Below are 14,304 nucleotides of genomic sequence, written 5' to 3' on the forward strand. Positions count from 1 at the left end.
GGGATCAAATGCAAGAGATTCCAAGATAGTCTGATGTTCCATCTGTATGGAAAATAACAGAGGAGGACATGAATCTGGATTGCCCATCCACTGAGTAATTGGTCCAATCAGCACCAGATCATTTTTCAGCATTTTGTTGCCTTTTTCAGTGAAAAAATTATTGATTTTTTTTCCTGCTAATATTTTTAAAGATAAAAAATATATTTAAAGATTATTTTTAGAACTTTAAAATTTTAGCAGGATGGGAGAAATAACTGGTCTCATCTCCTAATTATAACTACAACTCCCTAACACAGTCTGGTGCTAAAACTCCTTGCTTGTGCAGGGCCTCTGGAAATATCACAGGTATGAAAATAAATTGTGCAATTATGTGATTCAGGGCACTTCTCAGACTTTTGCTCTTTTCTCTTAATTGTCAGGCTCTGTTCAAATACATGAAGTCTGTAGCTCTTTCCTTTGTGTGAATAGCTTTCTCAATCCCTATACAACTTAATATTCTGTTGCCCTATTAAGCTAGCCATGCAGAAAACGGTTTCTAGCCAAATAATAGGAATAGCAAACGTATGAACTCTATACCTCAATGAGGTGTTAACTTCAAAGCCTTGTTATTTGGTAGTTGGGGCCATTTAAATGCTGACATTATTAGGCAAGGAAGTCTAAGAAACAAGCACTCAGTGGGAGTCAAAGATCTTTTTAAAAAGCATTTTCTTTATGCTCATCACACCCCAATTCATTTAGGATGGGCTCCTGTTCTATGCCTACACGTTTCCTAATTAAGACTTCTTTCCTTGCCACAATGTTTAGGTTAGAAGGAATCTGAGGCTCTCCATCTACCCCCTTCATGATTGGCATATTTTTTTCTTTTCCCTCTCCCATCTCCTTGGTTGTAATTACATTACAGTGGCTTATCTCTCCATCAAAGGATGGGTAAGTGGTCCCTTTATAAAACTGCTCTGAGCAGCTGTTGGCCAGTCAGGGAACACTGAGGCCTGACCAGAGCTACGCTTTCCCCAAAGGGCTTATCTATATTGTGCCACACTGAATGCAATGTGAATCAGTGTAGACAAGAACAAATAGCATTCAGCACATGTCAGCTAAGTGCAGTTTTAGCCTGACCTAATCAGTGTTTAATCACGATTAGCTGACACTCATGGTTTATTGTGGTCCTCACCAGCCAACATATTGTGACCAGTATTACGTCAATTATTTAGTTACCCAAAATTACATTCAGACTTGATTAAATCCTGCCATTTGTATAACTTTCTAGAGACCCAGCAACAGAAGTTTGCCTCTTTGGAACCTAGGCAGTAAAGCCTTACATCTCGGTTTGCACTTGATTCTTGTCACAGAATGATGCAAAGTGTCCAGATTATCTACTCTGATAGCAATGGCAAGGTATGACTGCTACACATGTAGGTATCTCAGACTAACTCCAAACTAGGCTTGAGTGCTGAAAGCAATGAGGTCCAGGTGCCGTAGGCTTCAGCTGTCAAGCAAGCAAATATTTGTTCATGGTTTCAGGTAGGCAGTATCTTTCGTAGCTTACCCAAAGCCCAAGGTGTTGCAGCTTTCCTGCCACCAATAGCTGTATTAGTTAAAGCAGTGCATACTGCAATGACGCATCTGACTGAAGTTCAGGTACAGCCTAGGAAAGAAGGTGCTAATTGAGGCACTGCCACAGACTGTCTCAGTCCTGCTGGGAGAAAAAGTGGTATTTATATTCTAAATAGTATGAAATAATACTCCTTTATTCCTTTAGCTCTTGCATCTCAAAAATTTAAATAAGGTCTGCACAGATGCACAGAGTGAGCCCTGTATTTGTGTCTGTAGCTCCACACTGGCTCCTTAACAGGTCTCGTTGGAGCTGCCCATTCATGCGCACAAGCTGAGCTTCCTATTTTCCCCATTACAATTCCAGCTTCAGTTCCAAAAGTAACATACTCTTGGCTAACCACTCTGCTGGTACTAATGAACTCAAAATCTTTCTGTATACTCAGCATCTTTCTATAACTGGATATCCACATCCAGCTCATTCACTGTATTTAAAAAAAAAAAAAAAAAAAAAACAAAAAAAGGAAAAGAAAAGAAAAAAAGAAAAAAAAAAAAGAAAAGCACACACACAAAACTTCACTGTAGTTTCTTTCTTAATTCTTTCTAGAAATTTTACAAATATATAGCACCAAATGAGTGAGAGAAATCCTAAACCATGTATCTATCTTTGAAGGGATGTATCTTTTAACAGAGGCAACCACAGTAGGCTGCTGCTATCTTTTCAGCTGGAATGAGAAACCCCATTCAATTTTTGCGTCCTGTAACAACATAACTAATGTGCTAATTATCAGAGAAAGCACATGTCCTATGGGCCCTCCTGTATCTGCTGAGCATATATGCTATGGGGTCGATGGAAAATCACCTCTTCTAATGGTGCCTGCTCCTACAAGTGCAAGGGCACGTGGTTTGGGAACAAAAAGCATTATTCAGTGCCTGTAAGTAGAACACTGGCATCTATGTTTTATAGGCTATTTGACGCTTGAGATTTTTAGGGGTCAGCAGCCTCCCTAGCCTTTGTGTTCATTTTGCTGGCATCCCTTGGGCAGGACAACTGCAACAGGAGCGGTCTCTTTGAAACCTGGGGATCCTCAGGCGACGGTAACTGTGTGAAGGAAAGTCCCAAGTCATGTACATTTGAGACCACATCTGGTATGAAATATATTTATTGTAAGCATCCCAACCACACTGAGGCAATGTTTTAAAGCTACAATATTTTTAACCAAAACACTATGAATCACTCATCTGCTTTTTACATCTTTTTCTTCCTAACATAGTACGTCGGTAAAATACTCATGTGTACATTTTCTTTCTTCTTCTTCCTCCTGGCCCAAATCTGAGGAGCAGGAAAGCATAATATAGAAACTCAGAAATATTTGTTATATTTGGATGTCAGGCTATAGCTCTGAATTGCGGTATCATTGGATGATTCCAGGCAAAGAGAATCAAGCTGCTCACCAAAGATAAAATCTGGCACCAATTTTCCTTTTACTTCTTTTGGTACAAAGCTGGAATTTCTCCTCTCAAGTCAGTAGAATTGTACCATGGGGATAAATTACAGGAGAGGCAAATCTTCTTGTAATAAACAGCAATGAGAAAAGAGATCCCTGAGGGCAGTGAATACAAATTGGGTAATTTGAGAAAAATAAAATAGCCGCCAGGAGTAAACTGAAGCTATTTGCTTAAAAATGAAGACCAAAAACATCCTTACTTGGTCTTGTACTATCAGGCCTAGAACTGCTGAATTCAACAAAGAAACTCCTACTCATTTCAAGTAACTTGAATCACTGCATAGGGCATGTAAACAGCCTATACTGTGGACATGCTGAGTAACCTCTGTTGTTACCTTTTCCCTGACCATGGGGCAGGTAGGAACCCCAGAGCCTGTGCACAGGCAAGGTGCCAGCTGCACTTTGCATTCTTCCAGACAGCACTGCTTGAAGTAAGTCCCATATCAAAGATGTGTTATTCATCTCCCTTTCTCATCACACAAGGATTTGAAAGAAGGTAAGAAAAAAATCAAGAAATTAAGAATCTTGCTCCAGCCATGTCATGTAATTCCAGGAATTACCTTCAGTATTTTTGGTAACATTTTCAGCCTCAGTTTTGGAAAACATCAAGTACTATCATAGAAGAATAGAAACAAGAAATCAGAATCTCTATTTCATGGCCCCCTGAAAACGTTTCACAAGCACTGAGGTATTTATCCTCACCAAACTATCATGAGTAGAACTTTACTTTTGGTGCCCATCTTTCAATGGGATTTGAAAATCAGACAGGAGGAAAAGAGCCCCAGTTCAAACTGAGAAATGTGAAGCTGGGAAACAGCAATTTCAGCTTAGCAAGAAGAACATGTGGGGAGAGTAAATTAGGGAAACAGGCAGATTGTCAGCTTAGCAGTCATAGGTGTAACTGGAATTTGGCCTATGTTACAATTACAAAAGATAAGGATTTATCTTCTTACCCTGAATATTCACTGCTCTGATCATATTCTATAAGGATTTTAGCTTCCTTCCTTCAGATCAACATTATGCTGGCATTATCATTTTAAATATGGTCCAGCTTGCAAAGTGTTTTTGTAGAGATGTTAAAAGTAGAAGAGTGTATTTTTCCTATCTGCATAAGTTCTGACAGGAGTTAATCCAAGGAAGTTCTGTAGCCTACAGTATAGATCAGGAAACGAAGATGATCACTAAGAATTTTTCTGGATTTATGAACTCTGGTTTGATGATTCCCATTTTACAAAGTGCTTACTGAGGCAAAGGAGGCAGTTTTCTTTAGCTAATGGCTATAAATGGAGCTTGAAAGAAAGTCATAATCAAATACACCACTCTTGAAACACCACTGACATTTTATTGTTAGGTTATACTTCCTCCCAAAAGATGTGCTTATTTAAACAGTCCATTCGGTTTGCCTACACTCATTTTTGCTCTGCTTCTAAGCCTGTCTGCCTCTGTAGTTAGAGCAACACAATCTCTTCAAACCTACAACAACCATATCTACACCAGGTCATTTACAGGAGAACTTATGAGATGAAGATTCCCAGTCTTATAATTATTTCCAAACTGAGCCTTGATAGCTCACTCTTTAATTGCACAACTAGAAGAGAGAAATGATTATCAAAAGCTAAGGATAGGCCAGCCCTTAGTTCTACCTCATTCTAGTTCTAACTGATTTTTCCTTTTGCTGAATCTTACCCCTACTGTTAAGGCTCTGAACTGTACTATCAGCAAACCTTCAAGCCTCACGAAGAAAAAGAGAACATGAATTAGCTGAAATAAAAGACTTCGTCCAGATTGCCTTGTTGGATAATGCACCTTTGTTGTAAGCATGTGGGAAAGGAGAGTCCAACCACAGCTCATCCAGATTCCTTAGACACACACACCCAGTGATATGTAGTTGTGAATATTTTCCACATTTATATCTGCTAACCAAAGTAACTAGTTTTTACTTGTTTAATTACTGCTGAAGAAAGAGGAACTGTCAGTGCCTTAAGAGTTATGCCAAAGCACAGGGTGGGTTCTCTCTGATTCATATGCTGCATGGCTACCGAAACCAAGACCCAGCATCAGGAATGCCAAGCAGTAAGAAAAGAAGCAAAAGAAGCCGTTCAGCTCTACAACACATTTTTAATCTAACACTCCTGTTAAATTAATGTTATTACTAACTTTCCCAGCAATTTAGCAGTGTGTCAGATGTATTATCAAAACACAAGGAAACAGGAAGACCTTTAGATGCTAAAAGTATGGGACCTAATAGACTGCTATGCTAATGAAGTTTTCTTCCTCTTATTTTCAAATAAGAGTAAATGAATGAAGGCCATCCCAGCACAGACTATCCCTCTCTTTAGCTTCATTGAAAACACAAGGTTACCACAGGAGATAAATTAAAGGAATACACACAATTGTTTTCTAAATGGCAAAATCCCTCACATTTTGCACACAGAAGGGCATGAAGATAACTCTTAAGAATTCCTGAAAATCACAACCTCCACTTCGGAAATGTCCCCAGACCTCACCATCCTGAGAAGCATTCAGAAACTTGGCAGAACTGGGTCCTTCCATTCACACCAAAGATGCAAGCTGACAGAAGAGTAAGGTAAGGATGCAGCTGCTCCCTCTACATGTAAATGGGTCCTAAATATCATACAAAGAGTGGGAGATATTACACAACAAGAAAGAAAAATTGGAGGTATTATTCCATGGACATTTGAGAGGATAAATACCAGAGCAGAAAATATGCTCTAATAAAGCTTTATAATGTTACCACAATGACATCTCCATCTGGCTCTGTGAGTACATACATCACATTATAGGGAGATTCACAGGAAAGTAGGCACTTCTAGATGTACATGCAGGAATACTGTCTTTAGATGAATTTGCACTGTGATTCTGAACAGCACACCTAGCATTTCTGGCCATTTGTATTGTTCCCATGCTTGTTATCTCTTTCTAACATTAGACTACGTATGCTATTTAACCTCTTTGTTATGCTTTTCCATCTGCAAAAATGCAGACAGTAATATTTAATTTTTTTGCAGAAAACTTTTGGGATTAGAAAGAGATGAGTACAGCCTTTCACTATGACCAGAACAGGACCGAAAAAATGAGATCAAGATTTTGACATAGGATGGCTGCTACTTTGTACCCTCTGGAATGAAGGACTGTTGGGTAGATAGGAAAAGACAGACATTTGTCCTGAGATCTGCAAAAAGTCTAAGCCCACAGCTTTCACATCCAGAAACACAAACCTAAAACCCCTTTATAAGTCCTCTGCAATTTACTTGTCACAGCATCTAAGACAAGTAAATTAACATAATTACAACCACCTCACACTCATGTAAGCCAGGACACAGAAAAGAAGCGAAAGTTGTCACCACTAGGTTTACGGTTCAGATCTATGTGATTGGTAGTGCCATCTGCGAACCACCAGTCAGAAAGTACTATCTCAGTCTACAACTCCTTAGCATAAAGTTCATGTCAGAACCTTGAGATTAGTTAACTGTCCCTGAGGTTATTCTGACGTAGATTAGAAATTGCCTTATTCGTTGGAATGTGGTTACACTGCTGTAATGATGTTGAAGAGAGAAGGGTTCCTTTCTACAAACTGTGCACCTTGTTAACTCAAGTAGGTAGGCAGTCTATACAGTGTATTTTATGCTGTGCTGACATGTATACAGAGTAGCAGTTGAAGCAAGAAGCTTCATACCAGCGATTCAAGAAAGAACAGAAAAGATGGTGTTTCGCTCCCTCTGATACATCCTCAAAAGTGGTTGGAGTATCAAAATGCAGTTGGGTCATAGGGAATTCAGAGTGGCTTCCCTTGAGTCAATTATTCCAGGCTTTCTTTCTCTTTGTATGTACAATTAGAACCGAAACATTGTGGCCAGAGTTCCTTCCAACTTTTCCAACTTCTCAGCTGTAAATGAATAGCTGTGATCAGGACAATATGATTATTAATATTTCTATGGTAATTACAACTGTCCAGGGCTGCCTTACTGTACAGAAGACAAATGCTAAGTACTGATAACTGTAAGATCTGGAATACAGAGCGACAGGCAGTGCACAGAGAAGTCAATATCAGAGAAGCTGAACAAGTTTTGAAAGTGACTTTTGCTCCCTAACAGCAACAGATGGCCACCAGTATAACCAGAATGCCGGTGCCATGCTGGCATGGATGGCTACCCACCCATGAAACCCACACCTGGAGCTTGCACTGACAGCACACCAGCTTCTACCCAGTAGAAAAGCTGCACTGTCAGTAAGGAAGAAAGATGAGGAAACTTTCTTCATCATCAGAAAGTTCACCCTAGAGAAAACTGATGTCTAGAGGTCTGCTGAGGAGAATCTAGTCCTTTTCCTGCACTGAGTATATCAGGTTTTGAAGGTTTTGTGCAAGCCTTGAAGCAATTTCCACTGCTAAGCGTAAACAAGGCTTTCAGATAGTCCTGTGATGTCAGGATATAAAGACCAAATGAGATCCATTTACAAAAGCAGAATGAATATTTAAATAAAAAGCAGCCACCATCAAAAATGTTTTAAAAAATGCTGTTTTGGTTAATGCAACATACTGTATTTCTGCCAACAAAGGCAGTTTCTGATCAGGACATGCCGTGTTTTCCTCTGGAGATTTTGCAGGCAGGGTGGTCTTCCAAGAGGGACGGGAAAGGGCTTAGTTAACATTACACATCTTTCATATATGCAGGCTGGTAAATGTAAGCCATTACAGCTGTGCAGTTTGTCACCAAAACCTAAGCTGAAAGGAGTCTAAGTACAGGAGACTGACAAGAATATGACCTAGTCAGTCTGAAAACTTTTTATTCTCCTTCACAATAAAGCAACTTCTCTTGTATTTGTGCAGCCAGAACTCCTTGGCCTTTGCAGTGATCAGACAGAAAAGATAGGAGAAAAGGGATGGTACAAAAAATGTCATAGTTAAAGATTCATTAATTTGCTATTGGCTACAAAAGAGGACTGTAGCCTCCTAAAGCTAAATTTGTTTATTTTGATAGGAAGAATACTTTGGCATTGAAAGACTACTTCAAATCACAAAATGCAAAGTTAATTTTGGAAGCAAGCGTTACTCTAAAGAATCAACTACTTGTACAGGAGGAGATCTGAGCAGTTGGCAAACCAAGTAGACTTCACTGGGACAACACACTGCTTCCATCTGAAAAAGCATACTTGATTAGTGTGTATTTAAACCCAGTGAGACCTGAGCACGTACCTGAAGGTAAACATACACTGAAGTCTTTTTCTGATTCAGATACATGTGAAGAAATACTTATCAGTTGCAATATGGTACTCATTCTCTGTTCATCCTCATTTCCTCCTAGAATTTTGTGAGTTTGAAATATCGTGTGCTAATAATTCATCTAAATTAATACAGAGATGCTTATGTAATTATATGTGTACAGAAGCCACAAAGAACGTTTTCATTTTATAAACACAATATTCACCTTCTAAGCTAAACAATTAACTAAGACCATTTGTTTTTATTTTGATTGATGTTTAAAAAACTGCCAAATGGAAGTTGTGCCTCTCTCTTTCAGAGGTGAAGTAATACCTTACACATACTAATTCCAAGAAAACAGCTATCTTATCTATCATCCATGTTATTAAAATTATTATTAATAGCAGTATTTGCATGATGGGTAAAGCAAATATTTGGAAGAGGGCATGAATATAAGACCATTATGCCACTAGTACTCTTCTTTACTTCTGTGATTAAGACTGTAAGGATTCAGAAAACCTGCTTATCAGATTTCTTAAATTCCAAAGGTTTTAGCTGTGAAAAATAAACTCATGCAAAGGGGAATCATTTAGGAAAAGATACCATCATTTTTATCCACTTCAGTCAGAACTCACGCTGAAAGAATTTCCACTGAAATAAACGAGACTGTTTATCAAGTCAAGCCAATTCAATACATATGCAGTTGGAAGAAAGATCTATGGAGTTTTAAAGCATACTCCTGCTCACTTGTTCCCAATTTACAACATAGTCAACATGGCCTCTTCCATTTCCAAGTCATGGCAGGATCACAGCCTGCCAGTGTTGATCATCTGCAGCTGAGATAGCATCTCTAGCAAGTGGGATCACTGCATGACTGAGCATACCTAAGACCACAGTTGAACACCCTACAGTGTTTAGGCCGTAGCTAACTCCTGCTAGGAGTTTATGATCCTTCACATTCTTGCAGCAATTGTATTGCCATCTCCTTTCCCTTTCACTTCCCCAGATTTGCTACATATTTTGGCATAATCTTTTGTCTACAGCTATGAAGAGGAGAAAGACATGGCCGTGTCATAAACTAGAATGATTCAATACGAAGTTGAGGCATTCTTGCAACATATAGACACAGATACAGGGTAATGATTTATAGATTATATGCAAAGCCTAGAGCCATCAACAGCATTATAAAAACAAGTAGTTGACAGTTACACAACAATTTTTCTCACCCTGGTTCAGTTCCTCTCTGATATCCTGTGAGAGATGATCAAATATTTCTAGCCCCAGCCCTATTCACCACATACCAGATCCACAATAACTTCTACAATCTGCTCACAACCCCTTAAACCTTACATCTGTTCTTTCAATTATGCAAACTCATTACCTTGACAGGCATATATTCTACATGTGGGCAGAAAAGCTCAAAGTCTTGACAATGCACCTGTCTGATTTTAGAACCTGACTTTGCAGGCTTATATCTATACCAGGAAGCCAATTGGACACCACTAACCAATAAAATAATTCTTTAACTTCCTTCTAAAATGCCTAGGCTGCTGGAGATCATAACAAGTAATCAATCTGCAAATAATAAAATTAAAGTAAAATACATAAAATTACAGTGATACTAGCTTTAGAGTAACAGAGAAACGAATCACAGTAACAACATATCTTCAACAGTCTCAATATAGTACTCATATATAATACAACTCAAAGCTCACTAAAATTACCTGGAAGACATTTCCCAAATAGCTACAGAAAATAGCAAAACATTGGGATACTCTTTCAAAATATAAAATAGGAAATATCAAACCATTTTACAGTGTGGAATTGCTCCATGTCAGTTTCAATCAGCAGTGGAATTAAGTACTTTCTCCCATATGCAACAGTTGTAAACATGGCCTTTAGAGAGGACAGAGATTTCAGTCACTTGTAAAGACTGCAGCCTATTTGCAGTCTCCATCTTTCTTTTCCTCTCACCAGACATTTAAAGCTCAAGATGAAAGAGTGGATGAACTCAAAGTATAAAAGTTATTGAAGTGTGAGGAAGTAAAGAATGCCTTTGGAGAAAAGTTTTGGTTGGAAATGGATTCTACAACAAGCTATACTAACCAGCTATTCCTGATAACTACAGAGAGCACTCAGAGAAAGAGGAAAGCTGTGCTTAACAAGACGCCCATTAACTTTAACTTCCATGGAAAAATAACACTGAAGATAAAATAGAATTTACCTCAAGAGTGAATGAATCCAACGAACCGTAATTTTGTCATGTCACAGAATGTCCTTATTGTTACAGTGGCACTTAATCTACCGTTAGCTTTTCATGTACCTGCATCTCGTTTCCATAACTCAAACACCATAAGTATTTACAATATCACATTTTGTTATTTTTTTCCCTTGTGCTTTTTCCAAAAACTAAATTTGAATTGTGATTTCTACAACAAAAATTTCCCTCTGGAGAGTACATTTAAAAGAACAACCTAAGGCCTGATTCTCAAATCTGCTGAAACTGTCATTTCTAAATGAATCAACTAATTGATGCTGAACAGCAAATTATAAGGAAGGCACCCAAACATTAACATTTCTCTACCCTTTAGTGGGAATGCTTAATGTTAACTTTCTGCTACACAAACTGATTTGAAATAGCAACTGATAAAAATCATTCAAACTGATCTGGTTAATTTCCTTTCTTTTTTTTTCAAGGGTGAATTTCTTTCCTGCTTTTTTCCTGACTCATGAAAGACACCAGAGTGTGATGTGGATGATGTGGTGAAAGCTCTGAAAAAAAAATCTACTTAAGTCAAGAACTAGGGGAAGTGGTCACTCTGCGAGGTCATTTTCCTGAGAGACTATGTGACAGCTGGAGAAAATTAGCCAAAATATCTGCATTCCAGAGCAGTATAAAAAGAAGGAAGAAAGGGAGGGGAGGGGTCAAATGTCTTGTGGAAACCTGTAGGAACAGCAATGGCATTTTCTGCATGGACTTGCTCATTCTGGTTTCCTGAAAAAGTCTGACTGATACAGGAGATTTTTGAAGTCTCAGAGGGTAGTCAGGCACCCAGTTCCTTTAAAAGTCAGCAGGACGTTCATTAAATTTCAGCAGATTAGCTGTATTGGGTCTTTTCTCCAATGCCAGTGCAGGGACCACACAGAAATCCCACTCCTAACTTTATTACCATTTTAAGACTTACAAATCAGACACACTTCTAGAATGGGAGAACTAGGAAGGGAGCAATAATACCACAGTAATGAGACAGATTCTTTGTTTTCCATCTTCATAATTGTCAAAGAAATAAGCAGGGAATAACAGGGAATTTTCTTTGATGCGAGTTGTGAATCCCTGATTCTGTTTTTTGTTTGTTTCTTTTGCAACAAAATCAAAACAAAAATATTTAAATATTTTACAACATTAATCTGTATTCTCTTAAAAATAAAACACACAACTTTTTATGTAAGATAGCTGTACTTCTCCCTGACCAGATACAAACTGAGCCTCAAGTCCAAATCCTGTCACGATTAGTATATTATAGTGAAACTTTTGCTTTTGATAAGGAAGAATATTAATTGAAACCATACCTTCCTCCTTCTGAAAGCTTCCATTCCCATGGACCTTCTAATCACTTCAGACTACTCTGTGAAAGAGAAGAAAAAATAGAAAAAAAGGTCTCATTGAGATGAAGTTTGCTGTCGTAATTTCAAACAATAGCAGGAGAAATCAGTTCATACACGAACGAAACTCTGCCCCAGCCTATCTGCAGTCTGTACTCAGGAACTCCTTCAGCATAAATAAGAGAGACAGAAGGAATCAGGTAGGAGGCAGTAAATGACTCCCACAAGTCTAAGTAAGGATGCTTTCTAAAGTGATTCAAAAGCAAAATTAAGATTTTTTTTTTTAGACTCCCAGCAATTACAGTTGAGGTAAAATTTTTAAAATAAAGAAGCTGTCATTTGGGCAACCAAATGAGGACCGTATTTTACAGTCTGGCCTATGTTTCCATTTGCAGGAGATTTCACGTTCATTACATGACAGATAATATAACATAATTTTAAATTAAGAAAAGCTAAATAACTTCCAGAATGTTATAGAAAGATTTCACGAGGTCTGTAACACCTAATTCAGTAACACTATATGCTTCCCATTGCAAAATACAAGGGTACGTCCCTCATAGTTTGACCATTTCATTCCAAATCTCTTGTGTTCAGATAAACACAATGTCTCTGCTCCTCCTCTAACCCAATTTTCTCTAGCAGTTTATCTCTTTTGTGGAGTGAAAAGAAAATAGAATCTGATTAAGGAAGACAGGTTTATTTATTTTTTTTCCTAAAAATATATTTTGACTTGTCCTTTTGCTCCTCCTCATTTTCCTTCAGATAATAAATAAATGTGAAGGAAAAAAAAAGTTCCAAGAAGAAGAAGAAGAAAAAAAAAAAAAAAAAAAAAAAAAGATGTGGAAATTTGCACTGCTAACAACATTTAGTGTTAACCCTACTCTGTACTGCTTTGGGATCTGGTACAGATATTTCCCAGGTAGCTCAAAAAAAAGCCCCACTTAGAGAGAAGATAATGGTTTAAATAAACCATTAATCCAGAATCACATCTAAATTTGAAGTTAAATTAACTGTTAAGTACGAAGCATGTTACATTAACTTCCTTTTTAAAGAACATATTTTAATTTTGCACTTCTGTTTTATTTTTTAAATGAACCAGAAGCAGAAGTTGGAAATGTCATGTGAAATTTGGTTCTCATGAGGCTGTTGCTTGAGTTTTACCACAGCAGGATTTAGAGAACTTTAGATAATCTCCTTAGCTTGTTACCTGAACCAAAATGCTGAACCTCCTTTGTGAATTACTCATGTCCCTATCTTTACCAGAAACCCTTTTTATATCTCCATGGCTGCCTTTGCACCATCAAAAAACCTATCTCCACACTGGGTATTTTCTTGACCTGGTCATGACTGCTTATCTATGCCATGAGTGCCAAGTTCACCAGAATAGCTTTTCTGGGCACTCTGATCACTTATTGGTTTTCATAAGGAAGGAAAAGGAAAAGGAAAACAGTTAATGAGAAACTTTCCATATTTCTGTTTCACTATTTTTATGGTAGTTAATTCGATTAATTTTTAAATGGTAAATATGGGAAGATATCTATTGACATACTATTATCTGTGGTTGTTTATATATGGAGAACAAATCCTTTCCTTCACCCAAAGCCAAAACAAACAGATCTTGTACAGACAAGTCCTAAATTGACAGAGAGTGATGGACACCTCGCCACAGGCTGCAGAGCTGTTCCTCACTTACTACTGCACTGGAGGGTTGCTCTACTTCAAAGACACTGTATCACATCAGACCTGAAGTTAATAGCTTTCAGCCTTGACTGAAGCACTTTCACGTTAGCAACATTTTGCTTTTACACTTTTTACTAGAAGAAAGGTGTGACCTATTCTTATACCAAGACATCTGGTCTGTTTACCTACCCTGACTTTCAGACTTCTAACCACGAAAATAACACAAGAATATGGATAATTCTGCCTCTTAAAGTTACTTCAAGAAGATATTTCCAAGTCAGCCAATTTTAGATAGCAAATAACCTATGCAAAAGCCCTTCACAAGTTTCTTAAATTCATAGATGTTTACAAATACAACATTCTGTGAAATTATTACAAACAACAAAGAAAACCCCACAAAACTATTCATTTTCCTAATTCTTCACAGAATTGTGTTTGAAGATACACACAAAAAAGTCATTTGTAAAGAACCAGTTATACATCCCAAATTTGGACATTCAGTATTCTGCTGAATGAATAAACACTTAGATGGTATCAAATTAATAACTAAATACACTACTGTGAGCATATGTATTTGATAGAATAATAGACTGATGTTGAAGCTCTGTGGATCTCTGAACTGTAATGCCTGCAGCACAGCTGAAAACTGAACCAAGTGTTCATTAGAAGTTACTAATATTTACCATTCTGGGAGACCTACAGTATTTGCTTTCAGACAAGAGCTTCTCTCTTGTCCTATTT

The 14,304-nt window shown here is 37.7% G+C and overlaps 1 long non-coding RNA gene across 18 annotated transcripts in view; it reads right to left on the reverse strand.

The window, feature by feature from the left end:
• LOC107314431 overlaps positions 1-14,304 on the reverse strand; it is a 301,532-nt gene that overhangs the window by 125,035 nt on the left and 162,193 nt on the right. For all 18 annotated transcript variants that reach the window (XR_004307622.1, XR_004307616.1, XR_004307632.1 and 15 more), the window contains one exon: positions 11,851-11,906. This is a non-coding gene — a long non-coding RNA (uncharacterized LOC107314431). The remainder of the gene's footprint in view (positions 1-11,850; positions 11,907-14,304) is intronic.

Source organism: Coturnix japonica, chromosome 5, assembly GCF_001577835.2.
Source record: "Coturnix japonica isolate 7356 chromosome 5, Coturnix japonica 2.1, whole genome shotgun sequence".
In the NCBI taxonomy this organism is placed as follows: Eukaryota; Metazoa; Chordata; class Aves; order Galliformes; family Phasianidae; genus Coturnix; species Coturnix japonica.